This window comes from Cupressus sempervirens, chromosome 5, assembly GCF_028749045.1.
Source record: "Cupressus sempervirens isolate cs-2001-9-10 chromosome 5, ASM2874904v1, whole genome shotgun sequence".
Classification (NCBI taxonomy): Eukaryota; Viridiplantae; Streptophyta; class Pinopsida; order Cupressales; family Cupressaceae; genus Cupressus; species Cupressus sempervirens.
In genome coordinates, this window is record NC_143122.1 from 339,056,145 (window position 1) to 339,077,214 (window position 21,070).

Sequence of the window (21,070 nt, forward strand, 5' to 3'; positions counted from 1 at the left end):
CAGTTTTCAGCAAAAAATCGGCAACTTAAAAAATTGCTTAAATTTAATTATAAATGCATTTTTTGGCAAAATTCAATGAGAAGTTACATCCAATGAGTCAATAAATGAGAACACAAAACAAACAAGCTTAGTCTAGAATTTTTTAAGTTTAAACACAAGTGGGTACAAAATCACATTCTCCCAAGGAAGACTCATGGCTGGAAGCAAAATAGTAAATAATTTATGTACAACTAAATTTAAATACATCATTCCAATTACATCTTCCTCTTCTCAATTATAATAAAGACTAAGGGAGAGGTAGAACTAGAGGGTCTAATCTTAGAAGTCTGAACTGGCCATGATTGCCTTCTTGCTCGGTATGTCTTTCTCAGTTTATGACTTGTCCTCAATCCTAGATATAGCTCTGCCTTTAGCTTCTCCTGGCACTAGCAGTGACTACTCATTCAACTCAATGTCATCTAGTGTGAAACCAAATCCAAGCCTTTCTCCATAGTCTGCCTCTTCAAATCATTGATGTCATTTTCTTCAAAAAGTCCGCTCCAAACCTGCTGCAAATGTGCTTCAAAGCCGCCTCAAGTTCGCTTCAAATCGATCAAAATCAGTTTACAAGTGTTTGGAAGAGTTTTTCCCTCTCAACAAAATACAAGTGAAGAAATTAGAAATGAAACTGATTTGGGCCGTTTTTTGCCTTTCACTGCTGTTATAAAACTATGACTGAGTTTTTAACAAAAACTCAGCAAGTACGACCAGCAAGTACTTGACAAGTTTTTGGCGCCACTAAAGTCATAAAAACTTGCCAAGCTAGAAAACTCGGCCGGTAGTCCATCTATGAGTTTAACACATGAATTGTCGATTGTAGATCTTTATTGTTGATGTTTATGTTCATGTTCATATTGCTGATTAAATTGCATTGCACAAAACATACTTCATATTGCATAAATGATAATTATATGCTGAAACCCACTTCCCACCCCCACTCTGACAGCATAAATGCTCACTTTGAAATGTCATTTGATAGCTCCCATACTTCAGTGTCAGAAACTGACAAAATGAAATAGAAAATGTCATTAAAGATTATTTATTTGTTATTTGCCAGCCTTCCCAAACTGTAACCCCCTTTAAAGAGACTTTTTCCTCCAGCTCATGGGAAAACTATAAGAATGAGCTTATACAACGCTGCAGGCAGAATCAAGGGAAAGGGGACATTGCAAGCTCCAGTTACATAACCCAATGCTATAAATGCCACCTCGTAAACCCAATTCCATAATTTCTTTGTTACTTAGGTTACGTACAGGGAAGCATATAAAATAATTGTTAGAGAAATTATTTTGATACAGTAACATTCATAATCTTTGATGTGTTCTTCTATGTTGTATTAAACACATGCCAACAAAAGCAAAATTGCATGTTCATCAATATGCATCCTTACACAGAGATGTACATCATGAAGGTGCCCATAAAAATAGCTATCATGTTGGTAGAAACTAGAAAGTATAATTCATACAAAACGCTGTACTTTATATTGAATTTTCTATGTGAGTTGTAGTAGAACTAGAGGATAATGGATATTGAAAATTATGAATTTTGTGAAAGTGAGTGATAAAGGTCCAAGGGGTTTAGCTTGGTTGAAGCAATGAGTTTCATTGTGGAGAACCTGGTTCAAATCCCAAGAGGGACATCTTTGTGGAATTCTAAGTTGTGATTCTTAGTCTTCTATTGGTTGTATTTGTCTCATTGTAAAAGGTGGATTTTAAGTTGTGACTCTTGGTCTTCCAAATGTTGTTTCTAGTGTGGTTGCTCAAAAGGAGCTTGAATAAGTTTGTAATTCTCATGTTGTTGCTTGAATAAGCACAATATTTGTAAACAATTTCAATATAAAAAAAGAAAGTGAGTGATAAACTATTTTGCCCTTATTGGGTCAATATTATAACCATTGACCCAAAATCATTGACATTTGTTTCAATAAGGCATTTCTTAGTTTGGTAATATGTCAAAACTAATGAAATGTGCAATTTATTTTTGAAATTAAGAGCTTATGTCATGCCCTGTCAAGATTACATTTTTCCCGTCATTACCCTGGCTATAGCACATTTGTCCTCATTAAATAAACTCAGAAAATTGTCTTACTCGTTAAGACTTCTCAATTTCTGATTGGTCCTAGGTGTCATAAGAGGTCCTAAGATAAATTAATGGGTCCAAAGAGGTCAGAGGATATAGCAATATGTTCTTTGAAGTCTTATACTATTCTCTGCATTTGAGAAGTTATTATTGTATCAGTAATTGAATGTGTCTAAATTAGAACTCGAGGGATTTCAAAGGAGTTATCATCATTAATTTATTTCTAATCTATAAAGTAGTGACTTCATGAAGAAATACAGAATCTTATACCAGCAATCTAAGTATAAACCTTCCGTATTTGACAATGACTACATGACATATGACAGCAACTATATCTTCTATCTGACAAGTTGGCAATCTAGAGTGTATAGTAGCAACCATTCATTGATTAATATTGAATGGTCGACTGTCTAAGAAGCAACTTGTAATAGAGGAAAAGACAAATGAACAATGATTGGTCAATTAAAGAGACAATTGTGAATGGGTACAACAAGCATCAAGGTGACAAGCTTTAAATAGGTGATGTGTTTAGAAAACACAAGCAAATGATTTGTTATAAAGTCAGGCAATACAAATAAAGGATACATGTTAAAGATATAGCTTCAGTCGAATTGAAGCATGTAAGTAAATTATGTATGTATATATATATATATTTTCAACATTGTGATTTGTAAATGATTTTCAAGATATAAGATGTGTGTGTGTGTGTGTACATAATAATTATATATATTGGTTGGTTTTGGGCTGTGACTAATTACAAGTCAAATAGTCTAATCGTTGTCGGCAAACTTCCTTTGTAATGGAAGAGCATGTCCCCGTGGGGACATGTGCCACATAGAGTCATGTCTCTACGGAGACATGACTCCCCAAAACCATATTTATAATCACTGCCTGTTTGAGCATCATCAATAACAAAGGCAACACACTGTTCTAACAGCAGCAATTTCTAAAGAATCATTTCTGTAGTAATATTAATATATTTAGTGCACATTACAGTCACTAATCAGATACATTCATATATATATATATATTCAGTCTGTCAAGTTAAATCAGAACTGAATTGTATAAGAGATTAAAATCAAAACTGTAAGTGGATATTTGAAAAATTCGATTCTTCTATTCTCTATCAGAGATCCTTATACTTTTACATGGTTTCAGAGCCTAGTTGATATAGCATCACAGTCAGTTTCATTCAGATTTAAATCTATTAAATTATCTTCAATCTGAAACTATGGTGAATCATGTAAGATTAGAAGACAAACTTGAAGGGGCCTCCAACTTTGCATCATGGAAAATACGAGTAATGATCATTCTTCGAGAAAGGGAACTAGAAGGATACATCGAGGAAAATAAGTCTATGCTGAGAATGATCCAGACAAAACAACTTAGAAAAGACATAATAATAAAGCTATGAAGATCATTATAGATTCTGTCAAAGATCATATACTCCCATCAATATCAAGCCTAAAAACAACATATGAGATGTTCACCACTATTAAGAATACATTTGAAATTAATAGTGCTAGCAGACTACTAACACTGAAGCAACAACTGCTATACATCAAAATGAACAATGGAGAGTCTATTGCATCATTTTTTTTAAGAATTGTCGAATTAAAAGATGAACTTGCTATCATCGGAAATCGAGTAGATAATAAAGAGCTATGTTTAATTGCTCTAAAAGGTTTACCTTTATCTTGGGAAACCTTTATCTCTGGATTAAGCTCTTGACCTGAACTACCAAATTTTGAGCAACTAAAAAATGAATGCACTCAAGAGGAGTCAAGACTAATCTCAAGAGGGAGAAATTCAAACTCTACAAACTAATGCAAACAATAAAGGAAAGAAGGGTCAATTCAAACAAAAAAAGGAAAGGGAATTCAACAAAACAAGGAATTCAACAAAGCATACGAGAAAAGAGATTGGTCCAAAGTACAATGCTTCAATTGTGACATATTTGGTCACACTCATAAAGTCTGTCCAAAATGGAAGAAAATTCAAGCAGCCCTAGCAAAAGTTAAGGATGAAAATGATGAAAAGGATGAAAATTTAGCATTCTATTTAGCCCTCTCAAGCGAACTCAACTCCAAAAAAAAGTACATGGATAATAGACAATGGAGCATCTCGTTGTATAACAAGCTTTAAAGACAAATTTGAAACTTTTGAAGGATACTTCTTTGAAGAAGTAACTATTGGGGATAATTCTACATATCCGGTAAAAGGGATTTGATCACTAAAAATAGGAATCACTCTTCAACTAAAGAATGTATTGTTTGTACCCGGCATAAAAAGAAACTTGGTTTCAATTTCTAGCCTTGCAGATCAAGGGTATCGAATCACATTCCAAGAGGATAAAGTACTATCCTGGCCCAAGAACTCCAACATTAAGAATGCAATAACCATTGGTTTCAGAGACAGAAGTTTGTACAAACTTTGTATCCTTCAAAATCTAGCCCTAAATCATGAAATCTCAAATACTAATGAAATTTGGCATAGAAGACTTGGACATCTTCATTTTTGTGCCTTACCATCCATAGAAAAATAGTAACCGGGTTACCTAGTTTAAAACCTGATCATTCCTGGAACTTGCAAAGGATGTGCATCAGGTAAAAATACAGAAGGGTCTTTTCCCAGAAGTGAACATAAATCCAAAGCTGTACTTGAACTTATTCACACTGACCTGTGTGGTCCAATGTCAGTACCTTCTCTAAGCGGATGTCTGTACTATGTAATTTTTATAGATGACTTCTCTAGAAAAACTTGGATTTACTTTCTTAAACTTAAGGAGTCAAATGAAGTGTTATCCAAATTCAAAGAGTTTAAAGCTCTAGTTGAAAACCAAACTAGAAAGAAAATCAAAACTCTAAGATCCGACAATGGGGGTGATACAGTTTGGAAAACTTTAAAGAGTTCCACATCTCTGTTGGGATTAAGAGAGAGTTTTCTGTACCATATAATCCTCAACAGAATGGAGTTTCTGAAAGGAAAAACAAATCCATTATAGAATCTGCCAAAGCTATGATGCATGATCAAAATCTCCACATCTCATTCTGGGTTGAAGCTTCTAACACCGTAGTTTACATTCAAAATAGATGTCCTCATTCAATATTAGAAAATATAACCCCTAAAGAAGTATTCAACGGAAATAAGATAGACTCAAGTCATTTAAGAATCTTTGGATATCCTGTATACATTCATATTCCCAAGGAAAAGAGAATTAAGCTAGAACCATTAGGAAAGAAAGGCATACTTGTAGGATATAGTGAATCATCCGAAGATTACAGGATTTATGTCCTTGGACAAAGAACTATTGAAATCAGCAGAGATGTAAAATTTGAAGAAGACATTGCTTTTAATCTCTTAAAGAACATTGATGAATTATACATAGAACCAACTACCAAATTAGATGAGAATCCCACAATGGAGAATCAAAAGGAGAGTGATTCTGGAAGTCTTGCACCTCCAAGCTCTAATATAGAAAATATTGAAAACCCTAACAATAAAAAAGAGGCCACTTTGGGCAATAAAAATGATAGAAGAAAATCAAGTAGAACTTGATGAAGTATTCAGAGAAAACAAGAGAACAAGGAGCCATTCATGTTATGTTGCACAAATATCCGAACTCATCAAAACAAAACTTGCAAGTGTTGAAGAAGCATTATCATGTGAATCTTGGAAAGATGTGATGATTGAAGAATATCAATCCATATTAAAAAATGATGTATGGGATGTTGTACTCAGACCTAAAGATAAATCAGTTGTTTTCTCCAAATGGTTATTCAAAATCAAGCATGCACCAGATGGTAGTATTGAAAAATAAAAAGCCAAATTTGTAGCTTGCGGATTTTCGCAAAAGGAAGGAATAGATTATGAAGAAACCTTTGCTCCAGTTGCTCATTACACTTCTGTTAGAACCATCATAGCCGTTGTAGCATCCAAAGGGTGAAAGATACACCAAATGGATGTTAAAACTCTGTTTCTAAATAGTGTAATCGAAGAAGTATACATCAAACAACTAGAAGAATTTGTCACTCATGACAAAAATTCCTATGTAAACTGAAGAAAGCACTATATGATCTTAAATAAGCCCCCAAAGCATGGTACGAAAGAATAGACAGTTATCTTTCAAAATTAGGATACTCCAAAACTAAGCCTGATCCTAATATATATTTAAAAACAGTTGATGGTGATATGATTATTCTTGTATTATATGTTGATGACTTACTAATAACACGTGAGGAACATCTTATAGCAAAATGAAAACAGGATCTGGTAGTTGAATTCGACATGAAAGATCTAGGACTTCTCTACTTCCTAGGCCTAGAAGTATGGCAAAAGAACTACATTTTTCTAAATCAAGGAAAATACACTGTTGACATTCAGATGAAATTTGGGATGATGGATTGCAAACCCTTAACTACTCTTACGGAAGCAAATCTACAGAAATTGAAGAATGACGGATTTGAATCAGAGCCCACTGATCCCACTTACTACAGACAAATTATCAGATCACTGATGTACTTGGTGAACACTTGTCGTGATATCTGTTACGCAACCAATACATTAAGTCAATTCATGTGTGAATTAAAGAAGATCCATCTCATGGCAGCCAAACACATCTTATGATATTTATGTGGTACAATTGGACTGGGTCTCAAGTATGATCAAGTTGAGATTAACCTTCATGGATATTTTGATTCTGATTGAGCTGGCAGCTCTACTGATCGTAAAAGTACTACAGGATGTTGTTTCAGTCTTGGTTCAACAATGATATTTTGGTTTAGCAAAAAACAATCATCAATCGCCTGAAGTTCCACTGAGGTAGAATACATAGCTTCTTTCATGGGAGCTAGAGAGGCAGTATGGTTAAGAAAATTGCTAGTTGGATTGTTTGAGAAACCCTTGAAGCGAACAATTATGCATTGCGATAATCAAAGTTGCATCAAGTTGTTTGTGAATACAGTTTTCCACAATCTGTCAAAGCATATTGAAATCCCTTATCATTATGTTAGAGATATGGTAGATCGAGATGTTCTCAAGGTAGAATACATGAACACAAATGAACAAACAGGGGATGTACTCACTAAACCTTTATCCAAGCCCAAATTGGAGTTTTTTAGAGGTAAACTTGGGATGGTTCAACTATGATTGTAACTACTGAAATCAAATCTCAATTTTTGAAATATATGTGTATATTCATATAAATTCTTGTTGATAAATGTTACTATCTTATAGTTGCATGTGATATGTCATGAAAGGTGACGATCTTTCATTGATATATATAAATAGAAGGTAACCATTATAAGGTGATGATCTTATAAATAGTAGACCTGTTATCGTGTCAGACTTAAAATTGTTGCCTCAGAGTGTCGAAAGTCATGATAACGAATGTATTATGATTAGACTTCATTAAGTTGTCCTGAAGTGCCGAAGATCATAATACTTGTCATGATAGAGTTCATGACAATGTATTTTTTTAATCTGATCGACTTAATTGTCCCGAAGTGCTAGAAATCAGATAACTTATTCTCTTGATAGACATCTCCTGCTTGATGTCAGTGCACATATCAAGTGAATACGATTTTTTGTGTTCAATTCTCCCTCACTAAGAGGGAGTGTTAAAGATATAGTATATATATCATTTAGTTACATGCTTCAATTCGAATGAAGCTATATATATATATATATATATATATATATATATATATATATATATGTCATTTACTTACATGCTTCAATTCTCCTGCTTGATGTCAGTGCACATATCAAGTGAATAAGATTTTTTGTGTTCAATTCTCCCTCACTAAGAGTGAGTGTTAAAGATATAGTATATATATCATTTACTTACATGCTTCAATTCGAATGAAGCTATATATATATATATATATACCTATCTACTAGTTATAAATATTGGTTGGTTTTGGGCTGTGACTAATTACAAGTCAAATAGTCTAATCGTTGTTGGCGAACTTCCTTTGTAATGGAAGAGCATGTCCCTGTAGGGATATGACTCTCCAAAACCATATTTATATCAAGTCATCACTGCCTCTTTGAGCATCATCAATAACAAAGGCAATGCACTGTTCTAACAGGAGAGATTTCTAAAGAATTATTTCTGCAGTAATATTAATATATTTAGTGCACATTACAGTCACTATTAAATCAGATACATTCATATATATATTCAGTCTGTCAAGATAAATCAGAACTGAATTATGTAAGAGATTAAAATCAGAACTGTAAGTGGATATTTGAAAAATTTGATTCTTCTATTCTCTACCAGAGATCTTTATACTTTTACGATACGATCTTGAAGAGTGGTGTGATTTCAGTTAGTACCAATTCTCTAAATGTTGTGATGTAAGAAGAAGGGTGGTGAAGTGAACAAACAAATAGTTCTGAAGAGACACATCCAGTTCCTAAAGAGCAACCACTCCCGAGAGACATCTCTCTCCATAAGACATTAAGTTATAAAATGGAAGGAGTCTTAAATGGATAGGGGAACCAAGAAAGAGTTACTCTAAAATAAAATAAGTCATTATAATCTGTAATGTCCCTAGTCGGGACCTTACATAATTTACTTCAATTCTTCAAACTGAACTTCTTGCAGACCAATGTGATATATCTAATTTTCTCTTGCACTCAATTTTATTTATTTATTCATCCATTGTAATTTTATTATTATTTAATTTTAAATCTTATTTTATCGATAATATATTACACTATTATTTATTTTCATATTATAATAATAGTTTATTGCTATTTCTTATTTTTTATATATTAATACTAATTGTAATATATGATTTTATTTTCATTATTTATTTAATAATATTATTATTTTTAATCATTATTAAAATTCTATCTTAAAATATGGACATGACATAATCTGCAAATGAAGGAAGATGGATCAAGTAGGAGCCTAAATAAATGAATAATATTCAGCATATGGTCCCTGCGTATTAAAGAAGTGATTGGATTTGATGCATGATGCATAGACTCTGATCTTAGTGTTTTTCTATTTTGTCTTCCATGTAGGAATGGAAGTAATTAACATATTTCTATCATTGCTATTATGGTATTAGGCATAATAAATTTTATTGTAGATTCCTTGATGCTTCATCCAACCATCCCATTATGGAGGGGGGATATGGTACATGTGAGGAGGGCAAGTAGCCAAAGATCCATCTAGGTTAAGTAGGAGGTCATATGACAAATGTGCTTCATGCCCTTGAACTTCAAAGATCTAAATAGGAGGCAATATGGTGGTTCTACTTTTGTGCCCTTGAACTTGTTGGACTCTAATAATGGCGATAAATGGTTTGGATGGAACTTCAAAGGTGCGTATTGAATAAGTTGAAAAATGTAACTCTATATGTACACTGTTCAATTTTATATTTATTTATATTGTGATACTTAGATGCAAGCTCAAGACTAAGATACTAATTTGGCAATACACATTTCCAAGCATCATTTGAACCCTAATTAGGCAAATTGAGTAAGGTTCACATAGGAGAGATTACAAATGGTATACAAGCATGATCCTACCATCCTACTAGGGAGAAACAAATCAATGAATGCATTCTTGTCAATAAGAAGGGCCTAACAATGCATGTATATGCTATGTGCCTGCATATATTCATGTGTATGCTTCTATTTTGGTTTCATTTTTGGTTGATCTACAAGATGAGAATAACTAGAGAATATTCTTTCGGTTCCATTGCTTGTGCTTTATTTGTCAACAAGTAAGGTAATATGGTACACTAAATTTAGAATTGCTGGCCCTAACAAAGCTATGAGGCAAACAAGTGGTATGCTGCCATAAGATGGTTCACCTTATAAATATCAAATGTATGATTGATTTTCTTTGGGAATACTATTACATGATTAGCTTTCTCCCTTCATATGCATATGTCATGCTTGTCACCCGTTAGATTTTGGGTTTGAATGGGTAGTCTATAGCAATAATTGAACTAGCAGAGAAATAATATAGTATCTGTCGCAGTGCACATGTGCTGAACACTCTGGATGATTGTTTCTAAATCCATCTTTCTTGAAGAGATCCTAACATAAGCCTTAAGGGAACAATGGAAGAGATAAATGAAAAAAGTGAACACAGTTGCACTTGAATCTATCCAATAACACACTGGATTACTTTGTGTAGAGTCCTACTAAATAGATTTATTCAAGGGTTTGAAATTAGTTACGAACTGAAAAAATAGAGATGATTAACGTTGTCTGAGGTAACGTATAGTTGGTTGATGAGTGTAGTTGGACCCCCGTTGTGATACTGAAAATTACTTAAAATAGTATCACAGTCCTCTGGGATGTTAATATGAAAATGGAATGATAGGTGAAGGTATATCAGAAATTTCTAAGCAGATAGAGAGACACAAACTTGTATACATAACATGCAGACTTCATTGAGGTAACTTGATAAATGATCAAAATCTTCTAACTTACATGATTCAAATAATCTTCCTCTTCAAATCGCACTTATGAAAGAGAAGCATTTTGAAAACTCCCAGATTGGTCTAGTTACAAAATGTAAGAATAACAAAGATGAATCAAGGTACGAATTCATTTAGAAAAGAACACTACATCCATGAATACATGTCATGCTCTTAATCCTCATATTGAATGAGTTCTCAATTTGAGAAAATTGAAATCGACATTGCTTGAGGACAAGCAATCTGGAGAAGGGCAGTGCTGGTGTGTGTTTTATGAAAAAAACAACTCAGAATGAAATACAAGGGGTCCTCTATCCTCTGTAAAATCTTCTATGTGCTAAATAGACAAACCGTGTGATCATGAGACAACTCCAAGGTTCCAAATGCATATGATTTTGTTGTTCAGGATAAACTCTCATTGTAGGATGATTTGTTAAAAACCTATAAGGGGACTTATATTCATTCAAGATTTTGTCCTTCAACCTATAGATAACAATTCTCCTTTTTCTCTCTCTTTTTTTAGATTTTCCATGTTAACTCTTGTGAAGACTTTGAAAATAAAATGAAAAGGAGGGTTTGAGAAAGATAATTCTAACCCTTAACTAATCCTATAAACTTTGGAGAATGGATTGCAAAGTGGAGTCCAATACCTATCCTTGCTTTAAAAGGTATTGATGGGATTCTAGAGCTGAATCGCAAGTCTACACGGGTTTTGTATATGTTTTAACATACAAAAACTCATCACTCGACTCCCTTATAGCCGTTGACAAGGTTTTTGGATGAATTTACAACTATTAAAATCGTCCTTCAACTAATGATGGACTTTTTGAAATGAATCACAAGTCAAAGAAAGGATAGAAGTTAGAAAATGGGCTTTAAATAGACTTGCACAAGTCATTTTAAAGTTCCAAAGTAATGAGAATCGGAATTAGATCGGAATCAACAAGGCTGAATCAAATCGCAAATCGACCATGAATCGGAATCGAATCAGCAAATTAAAAAAACCCTTGAAATTTAGAGATTTTAACAATTTAAAACTTATTTCATGTACCCTTTATTGAATATAACTTAAACACACTATAACATCATCAAATAGAATCTAACATACATAAACAAAGAACATAAATGATAAATCCATCACATATGTAAAATATAAATTTTAGCTTAAGTAAATAGAAATCATAGGATCATAATGAGTCACGACATAGATATATATAGAATTATAAATGTTGTCAAATCATAAATGTATGTAAGATGAAGATCCATAAAACCAATGACATAAAATCATAAATGTATGTAAGATGAAGATCGATGGAACATATGTCTATCTGTAAACAAATGAAAAGACAAGTCTATCTGCTCTAGCTTTAGCTCAAGTCTATCTCTCACTTTTTCTCTCTTTTTGTCATACTCAACAAATAGAAGGCCTTTTAGAGTTGGACGAAAGAGAAATGCGAATTTTTTATATTAAAAAAGTTGTATTTTTCAATGTTTTTAAGTCACCCAATTGGGCTGCCTGATTTTTTCAGCCGATTCATGGTGATTCATGCCAATAAATCGTCAATTTGATTCACTAATTCACAAAAAATCACCTAGCTTGAATCGAACTGCCAAATCGCGTGAATAACTACAATTCTCGTTACTATGTTTTAAACTAATAACGTGCCTTTTAAGATGTAATACATGCTAGAATTGCCACCTCTACTCATTGGTGATCAATAATGCAATTTTAGTCATCACATGCATGTCAAAGCATGTTTTTTTAAACTAATACTTTGTAAGTGAACTTAAAAAGCCCACCAATAAATATAAGTTTAAAACATCTCTTTTAAAAAGCCCACCAAGACAATATATCATAATGTCAACCCATCCTTTACTAGTGTGACCGTTTCAATTTTTTATGCCAAGCCCCTATCTAACTACTTGCAAGTCTGCTCACCGACTATTTGATGTCGTAGCTTCCCTCAGAGCTCCATAGTAGTTCTTACGCAACACAAAGGATTAATATTTAGACCACAATATATATCGACTTCAAGTATTACGACTCCCAAGATGTATTTGCTTTATAATGTAACTCAAGGCAAGAAGTTTTTAACAGTCCAATCCTAGAATTTCTCTTTGTATGCCGTGTTTGGAAGTCGTCATGTTTGGAGTGTCGTCGGTAGAAATTGTGCATCGGCCGACGGGTCCCTTCGGTAAAAGTCTTGTTATATAGCCGACGGGTAAACAGTTTGTAGCGGGCATAATGTATCCGGCCGACGGATACCTTCGGGAAAGTTCTTCGGAAAGTATTTATAACCCCTTCGGGAAGCATTGTAATGGGGATATCATATCATAAAAGTATAATGTACTGTTGGTAGATGCGAATAACAATAATAGTCCCAAGTGCTAAGCAACCCGTAGAGCAAGACAACAACAAACAGGGGGGTACAAGTGCAGAAGATTCGATGTTGTTAGCTCTTTCATCTGGACGCTATCCGACGGTTGTTGAAATGGGCATTCTCGTGACTGTACTAACGGACACGATCGTCGACAGAGGATTCGGTGTCAATGTGCTACTAGAGGATACTTGGAAAAAGTTGGGACGGTCGACATTATGGCCACCTACCTTGCAGCTGCTAATGGCCGATCAACATGGAATCAAGCCATTGGGAATACTCATAGCGCAACCAGTGACGATTGGAACACAACCGTTCTTGTTGGACTTTGTCGTGATTCCACTGAAGCGGAAGGGGTACGATGCTATTTTGGGTCGGGGGTGGCTGATACAAGCAAAAGCAAAGCACGATTGGAAGAAAAATACTTTATCCCTCGAAAGTAAAGGCCGGAAGTATGTCATTGATCTGCACACTCAGATGGTCGGGGACGAAGCCCTCTCGTCAAATTCTGAGGGAGAAGAGGATGAAAAGGGGCAAATTATGGAACCGGATCAGGAAGGAGTTTTACGATTGGAAGGAGATGACGATTTGGATTCAGTAAATGGTCTATACCATTGGCAGATAGAGGATTATGAATTGTTTCCAACCTGCAACGTACTGACAATAGAAGAAAACAATACCGATGCATTTCCAAAGGAGTTCACTGAAATAACGGAAGGGGATGCGTCACTCGATGTAACCCCGGCACATCAGTTCACTAAAGAAGAACCCATCAAATACAATGAAGTCGCGTTGCAGACCATGAATTTGGGAGACGAAGTAGAACCACGGAACATACTGGTAGGGGACAATTGGGACCCAGTATTAAAGGCAGCAGCATTCAAAATATTTTTAGAATATAAGGATGTCTTTGCATGGATGTACAAAGACCTGAAGGGCGTACCACTTGACTTGTGTGTGCACCGCATTCCATTGATCGAAGGAGCAACACCCGTACGAAAAAGGCCCTATAGAATGAACAAAAATTATGCGGCCCGGGTTACGGAAGAAATCAATCGGATGCTAGAAGCCGGAATTATTTTTAAGGTACAGACCAGTGAATGGGTATCCCCGATTGTGATCTCCCTGAAGAAGGACTCCATTCAAATCCGAATATGTGTTGATTTTCGATGCTTGAATGCAGTCACCATCAAGGATCCGTTCCCGATCCCATTCACGGATAGCATCCTCGAGGAGGTGGCAGGACATGAGATCTACTCATTTATGGATGGTTTTTCCGGCTACAATCAGATCTCAATCGTAGAGGAGGATAAACTGAAGACGACATTTGTCGTAGAAGATGGGGTCTATGCCTATAATCGGATGCCGTTCGGTCTGTGCAATGCGCCTGAAACATTTCAGCGGATCATACTACACATCTTTGACAAGATGTCCGTCGGAAACTTCAAGGCATTTTTGGATGATTGGTCAGTGTTCAGTGCAGAGGACAAACATCTGGCAACCTTAGGTGAGTGTATGGAAAGGTGCCGCCGTGCGCGTTTGGCCCTCAACCCGAAGAAGTGCAGATTTATGGTCCCACACGGAAGGTTGCTCGGACACATAGTCTATAAGGAAGGACTGAAGATAGATCCGGACAAAGTGCGGGTCATATTGGAGATGCAGCCGTCCACCAATGTGACAGAGGTAAAATCTTTCCTTGGGCGTATAGGGTATTACAGGCGTTTTATCAAGAATTTTGCCAAGATAGCATATCCGTTGGATAGGTTAACTTCCAAGACAGAATTGTTCCGATGGGACAAGGAACAGGATGAAGCATTCGAAGGACTCAAGGTACGACTGGCTACAACACCTATTTTGGCATACCCTGATTGGAAGGAGTTTCATGTCCATGTGGATGCATCAAACTATGCGATCGAAGCAACTCTTGCACAGACGGGAAGCCATGGGTTGGATCATCCGATCTACTTCGCCAATCGTTTGCTATCAAAAGCTGAACAAAATTATAGTACAATTGAACGGGAAGCATTGGGGATGGTCTATGCTGTGCGGAAATTTCGACATTACTTGTTGGCCACTCTATTTGTGTTCTATGTTGATCATCAGGCCCTGTTGTATATGATCAACAAACCAGTCATTCAAGGAAGAATCAGCCGATGGTTACTCCTGTTGCAGGAGTTTACTTTCAAGATTATTGTACGGCCAGGAAAGAAACATGTAAGCGCGGATCATTTATCACGTATCAGAATAGGAGAACAGGTAGACGGTGTAAATGATGACTTTCCTGACGCACAGCTGTTTCAGATTGTTGCACTACCAGAATGGTATACAAGCATTGGCAAATACTTGTCAACAGGACAGTTTCCAAATACCATGCCACCGAATGAAAAACGGAAGTTGGTGATACGGAGTGGAACATTCCAGCTGATTAATGGATTGTTGTATAAAATGGGACCCGATCAGATCCTGTGCCGTTGTATCCTGAAGGAAGAAATTCCACGGGTACTGAAGGAAGCGCACGAAGGACCGACAGGAGGACACATGGGGCTGGACACAACTGCACGAAAAATACTTCTAGCAGGATTATGGTGGCCAACAGTATACAATGACGCCAGGGAATGGGTTGTTGCATGCGATACATGTCAGAGAGTTGGAAAACCCTTGAAAAGAGATTTCATGCCTCTGAATCCTTCTCATGCTCAAGAGCTTATTTCATAGGACCCTTGAAGACGAGCCGAACCAGAAGATGCCGTTACATTGTGGTTGCCACGGAATACTTGACTAAATGGGTGGAGGCGCGTGCACTGCCAGACAACTCAGCGGTAAGTACAACACAGTTTATTTATGAGCAAATTATTACTAGGTACGACATTCCATTACAAGTAACAAGCGATAGAGGAGGACATTTTGTAAACCATGTGATCCGACTGCTCACCACGAAGTTTAAAATTTACCATTCGCTGTCAAGTTCATACTACCCAAGGGCAAACGGACAGGCCGAAGCTACCAACAAAATCCTGGTATCAATTATATACAAATCCTGCGCCATCGAAGGGGAGGATTGGGAGGAGAAATTACCTTCTGCTCTGTGGGCTTACCGCACGGCGTACAAAGTCACAATAGGACACACGCCGTTTCAACTGATGTTTGGACAAGAGGCCGTAGAAGTTAATTCACAGATTCAGACAGATCTGCACATCCGAACTGACCAGGTGTATGAGTTGCGTCGTCAACAACACTCTTCTGGGACACCTCCTTCTCTCTAGTGTTTCTTTTTCTTGACTGTGGGTTGTCTCCTAATTTTGCTAGTCGTCAGGAGACAACTTTTCTTTTTGGGGGGATCCTGTCGTCGGTAGAAATTGTGCATCGGTCGACGGGTCCCTTCGGTAAAAGTCTTGTTATATAGCAGACGGGTAAACAGTTTGTAGCGGGCATAATGTATCTGGCCGATGGATACCTTCGGGAACGTTCTTCGGAAAGTATTTATAACCCCTTCAGGAAGCATTGTAATGGGGATATCATATCATAAAAGTATAATGTACTGTTGGTAGATGCGAATAACAATAAGAGTTCTGCTGTTTGCTGTTCGGTGTTCGTGTCTATTTCCTATGTGCGTTGCTTAATTAATCCATACGGTAAACATGGAGTGACATTAGAGCCTCCACAATAATTCGAAAAAAGCGTTCTTCCTGCCAGAAGTTGAAGCAAGCCCACTAAATTTTCACAACCTTCATATGCAAAGTTATTGATAATCTCTTCATTACATTTCGTGATGGAGCAAGACTCTTTGAAATAAACATGAAAATAGTAATTCAAGCCTCTTGCCCAACATTCGTATTTCTCTACAATTCTTCAAGACTACATTAATGATCTCCACTTACAAACAACATTGATTGCCGAACTTTTATGAGTCACACGAAAAATTAAGAATAAGTTATGGAGAGACCAAAGTTATTAAACTAAATCAATCTTGCTTTGAGTGTTGGACCATAAATTATCAAACTCGTTGCCAATAAAATTTTTGATAAAGTCAACGGTCACCAGTTTGCATATATGTGTGTGTGTGTGGAACTTAATGAAACAAAGTCCTTCAGCCATTGCAAAAAGAATATTTAAATCCGCACTGTTAGTATTGCTGCCACCACATTCATGAAGGTTCGATAAAATACTTGATTGAATTATCTGGAGTGTTTCATAGCAGACAATAGCTTGTGAGCAACATTCGTTCTCAAATGATGTTTCTAGAATAATTTAAAACTGCACCATGCATTAACTAATTTTTATCCTTCCACTTGTGTTCTTCAAATATTTTGGCCCTGTTTTAGAGTATTAAAAAAACTTCCTGTGAATTTTTATCTCTGATAAAACATTTGAAGTACTTTACAGGGTGGCAGGATACACTGGTCTGATAGCTCTGAAATATCCTGAACTGGACATTTTCCCCAAATTTCTCACATATTTTCGGAAATGTAAACAGATAATTTATGCAATAGCTTTCAGATTCAACCGACAAAAATACTAGAAACAATGTAAAATACCCAGCAGAAATATAAACTCTGAAACAATGTTGCATTCAAATCTCCAACAGAGATGAATTTTCAGAAATAATATTTCATTGAATTTCTTCAGCAAAACAATCACAAAATCCAATAGTAGTTACAGATATTACAACAAGATTGGATTAAAAAAATATGAACCTGAAGCACTATGAGAAACTCTCATCTGATGTCTCCAACTGACAATGGGGTTTCGCCCATCGTCTTTGAGCTCGAGGGTTTCTGTCTTCTCACCTGCTGAAAGTTGAAGCTTTTTAAGACTCTCCAAGAGAGAAAATGAAATCCAAAATCATAAACCAAGCATCCCCAGAATGAAACTAGCTTTCTTCTTTTAATGCTCAAAGATATGACTCTTCAGTTTCCCCTTTCCTTCTTTCGTCTTCTTCCTTTTTTTCACCTTTTTACCTTTAAAATAAAATGACCCTTTTTAAAATTATTTGCATTTAACTTCCTAACAAGTCCTTTTTAATATTTTGAAGTTATCTTGTAATTTCCTAATGTCCCAATAGGGGACATCATAGTTGCTTCCCAGATGTAAGCTATAAACATTACTACTCTAGTCGGTAGAAGTACATAGTATCTATCAAAACTATAAATTTTCTCAAATATCATAATTGAGACAATACCTAGTTGTTTCTCTATTTCCACCTCTTATAGAGAGAAAATATGACTAACCACATCCTCCCATGGAATGTGATTGGCGTCATTGTCAACTCATAATTGGTGAGGACATATCTCAGGTGGTTGGGAGTGGGATAGGGGTTCTATAGGTCTTGACCAAAGATGTAGAAGGTTTATGGGAAGAACAATGGGCCATCAGTAATACGTAAGTAGTAATGTTAGGGAAATGTAAGAGGAGTCATATTTTGGGGATTTCAATCAAATGAAAAAACAACCACATCTTTGAAGAGTAGAGAGCTTAATGGAGATACTTGTTTTGACCAATGGTAAATCACCAAGATACCTTAGTTTGTTAAAAAATAAAATAAGAAAAGTAACTCAAGGCAGAAATGGCACTTTGAAGTCATCCTAGACAATTCCCTAAGGGACATTGGAAAGATCAATGTAGGTTGTGGCATGACTCCCATGGTTAACAACAAATTTGGTCAGATCTTCCATTGGGGAAAACCCTCTACTTATCTATTTCCCCTCCCTTTTGGGGGTACATTCCCTTAAGGGGTTGATCATTAATTCTTAATGTCATATACAATCAGTAGAAGAGGAAAGATTACATATGGAAGACCATTTTTTTTCTTCAATAACAGTTTCGTCACCATCTAAAAATTTGCATGCATTGATACATACATTCTTATCTTGAAGTATGGAAGAGTAGAGGAGAGTGGTTGTATTGCAGTAAAAAAAATATTCACATTTTACTCCAAAGCCATCACCTTGGCACCACCAAATTCCACTCAACCTCTATTCGTAAGTAAAGATGTAATTATACATTGTATCATATAAGTAATGAACTTCAGCATTTAGCAAGTTTATTCATAGCGTAAGACATATACAACATCTAACAATGCATGCATGAAGAGTTGTAACATTATTTAATCTTCTGATCTACTTTTAATAGAGCATTGTATATTCTGGTCCGTATTCATTTATAGTTTAGTTTGTACTTCTATTTATATTGTAACTATTAATATAGTTGTGTGGCACTTAATACAAATCTAAATCCTACAAGAAGTTTTCAAATACACTTATAATATGGATTAAAAATAATTTGTGTTCTCTCAATTTATAATTGGTGATCGGACCTAAAAATTTGCAATCTCAGTAAGGAATAGTGGGTTAAAAGATTGTGCCAAAGAGATGCATCTTCAATAGGATATCTTAGAAGCTCACTTGAGAACACTATTCCTCCAAGACAAAACCATAGAGGAAGCCACTAGTTATGCTCAAACAACATGAGCTTTGTTCTTCTCTTCCATTTTGTTCATCTTGATCAAGTGAAGTAGTCTATATAAGTAGATTTGTTCTTGCCAATGGGAAGGAAGTCACCAATCTGGAAAAGGCAAATGGTGAGGTATTTGAAAAGTTCCATCTGTATGCATGCTTAACTGCCCAATCACATTTCTTTGAGTATTGTTGCATTTTCTTGGTTGGAGCTATTCATAATGAGCAGATTAAGGTTTGCAAGTGTTTCTAATGTTTTGAAATCATAAGACTTCTTGTTTTGAGCTAGAGAGACCCTTTCTTTCAAGTTTGATTGTTGGGAAAATTTTCTAATAAGGAGATCCATTACCAACACTCTGAATGGTGAAAGCTTAATATGTAATTCTTGCATCCCTAGAATGGTTGAGGAATGCGTGTAATACCCTATATGCTGTAGAGTGGGCGGCCTATTAGATGCCCTTGCTCTACATGATCTATCGTAAAAATTTTCTGCTTGCATTCCTAATCTTTGAAGGATGTTTGAGGACATTTTGCTGTTTCTCTACCCTTCAAATCTAAGAGGACATTACTATTTGTCATGTCTCCAACATGAATATTTATACAATCATCGGAACATCGTCTTACCTAAAAGACTTCACGATTTTCTGCAAATATCAAACCCTAGAAGAAAATGATTACTAATGATAAATACTAATAAATTAAAATAAATATAATAAAAATAAGTAAATGAATAATGATAAGTTGTAATATAATATAATTTCAGAGACAATAGACTGATAGTGAAATTAATTGACTATATAGGAGGACCCTTGCAAATACGATAGTGATTACCAATTCAATCTGCAAGAAATATATAATTGTGAAATATCAAGGATATGATCATCGCACCAAAGATATATACATTAAATAGTCATTATCATTAGTATACCGGGGCAATATTGTTGTCTTGGTGAACTTGCTTCGTGCCATAGTATGAAGGAAATAGTAAAATGGATATAATTGCCATTCACATAATAGAATTCAATGGTAGCTATTGGGTCCAAGGAATGTCTAATCGAATATGATGCATATACCTGAATCAGCCGTAAACCACCACTGAAAGTGACAACCAATCTTTAAAAGCTTATTTGTAAAGCCTTGGTTGCAATTACAAATGAAGAATATGTTTTATAACCTAGTAATTAGTGTTTAATTAAGGAGCTAGAATCAGTGCCAATTTGTAGAAAAATGTAGAGATATGGTTTTCTTTAGGAAAGAAGCCAAACACACCAGTGATTCCATCACTCTGTCATCTATATGCGGGCAATGGCAATTAATTGGCAACTTAGTAATTGAACCATTATCACATGATTAAAAAATTGTATTAGCCGATCAACTATTTGTTGTTGGCGATTCCCACTGGTATTCAATTCCTCATGCCGTTAAATTGTCAAATTGTTATTCTCTCTCCATTCACCAGCGTGTAAGGTTTGTGTCAATAAACACCAATGCCATGGAAATTTTGATGGTGTAGACAACCTAATTTGGCCATATGTCATAGATTTACAGATTCTCAAGCCATGCAAGTGTTCCATATTCATATGCATTGAAGTTAACCTTTTTGCATCACTTCTATCCATTCCTATCACAAAAGTTCTATGTAAGGTTAGATTTGATCGGGCAGAGAAACTGGCTT

At 35.5% G+C, this 21,070-nt stretch overlaps 1 protein-coding gene across 1 annotated transcript in view; it reads left to right on the plus strand.

Annotated features, from left to right (window-relative positions):
* Positions 1 to 21,070, plus strand: part of LOC149556069 (uncharacterized) — a 76,230-nt gene that overhangs the window by 31,605 nt on the left and 23,555 nt on the right. The gene's annotated exons all lie outside the window — the stretch shown is intronic.